This window comes from Mauremys reevesii, linkage group 23 (genome assembly GCF_016161935.1).
Source record: "Mauremys reevesii isolate NIE-2019 linkage group 23, ASM1616193v1, whole genome shotgun sequence".
Taxonomy (NCBI): domain Eukaryota; kingdom Metazoa; phylum Chordata; order Testudines; family Geoemydidae; genus Mauremys; species Mauremys reevesii.
Window position 1 is genome coordinate 1,337,940 of NC_052645.1, and position 1,376 is coordinate 1,339,315.

At 49.3% G+C, this 1,376-nt stretch overlaps 1 non-coding gene across 1 annotated transcript; it reads right to left on the reverse strand.

Moving 5' to 3' along the window:
• Positions 1 to 846: 846 nt before the first annotated feature.
• TRNAR-UCU lies at positions 847 to 919 on the reverse strand. Its single transcript has one exon. It is a non-coding gene; the product is annotated as a tRNA-Arg (tRNA).
• Between the last annotated feature and the right edge of the window lie 457 nt (positions 920 to 1,376).

The following is a 1,376-nucleotide window of genomic DNA, read 5'->3' on the forward strand; positions in this document are numbered from 1 at the left end:
TGGATTATTACAGTGGCTGGTGTATTGCTAAGTATACTTGTGTGACGTTGCCTATGGAAATAACCTTGGAGTAAGCCCCTCCCCCCTGTACTAGACAACCTGGACCCAACCTTCCTGGGCCCACTATAGTGGGAAGTCTGGAACACTAATTGGAACAGGTGTGGCAGCCCGTACGAGAGAAGGTGCAGGGCACTGCACTACGCACAGGGCAGTGGGACAAATGGAATATCAACACCTTCCACCTTGAGGCCTGGCCCTATCAGGACATGTGTCACCACATGTCCTATGCTTTGCTAAGGGGGAGAATGGGAACAGGGACACAGGCAAGGCTCTGTGGTGTCAGGGCTGGGATGGGGACACTGAGGAAGGAAACTGGAATCATTGCTTGCTGGAAGTTCAATCCAATAAACATCTCATTATTTGCACCTTCGCACTTTGGGTATTGCTGCTCTGTGTGTACGCAAGAAGGACCCGGTAATGGGAGGGTGAAGGGATAAACCCTCTAACACTAACTAACATCTAACACACATTTTAACCTCTTCTTTTCACACCGTTGCTCATTCTCAGGGGCTGCTTTGTCTCCAGACAGATCCATTCTCTTTCAGGACGGCCTTGCTCTTTCCATCTGTTTCACTCACTGAGGTGTCAGAGTAAACACTCCCCTTCCCGCTAGTCTCAGACAAACATTAGTATTAACTGTTTGTTACTGAGGGGTTTAGAAAGCATTTGTCAAGATGCCATTTCTGGGGGATTTTTCCCAAGAGCCAGTATTTTGTGTTCAAACATCTCCCAGCTTCCTTGGTGAAAATAAGGCCAAGATTTTCTTGCAATATAGAGGGAGCTTTTTACCCCAAATGGGATTTGAACCCACAATCTCTGACTTAGAAAGCCATTGCCTTATCCATTAGGCCACTGGGGCCCTGTGAAGGAATGGAAATTCCATTTCCTAAATGCATATTTCTCATATTAACTTGGAAGCCAAATAACCTCTTTCTGTACCTTACAGAAATGTCTGCATCCCCTGGCAGCGAGGCTACTGGGCAGGTCGCTGACAGAGCTGAGCACCACCTTTCTGCCAGCCATCTTTAGAGAAGAAGGCTCTTTCCCCTGACAGCCACACACACAGCGCTGCCTAGCATCCCGAGAGCCTCCCTCGTGTTCTCCCGCAGCAGTCGCCTGCCGGTGTGGGTGGGAAAAGGGGACCAGGAAGCACTGCAGCCTCAGGCCGGGACAGGAGGCCGGCTGACACAATTAAAATCCCCCCCAAACAACAAACATCATGCAGTCCAGAGGAAGGGAGCCTTTGAGCTTCCCTTTCATGCCTTAACTGTGGACCATACACACTAATATAGCAGTAACCAGTGCCACAGAGCACA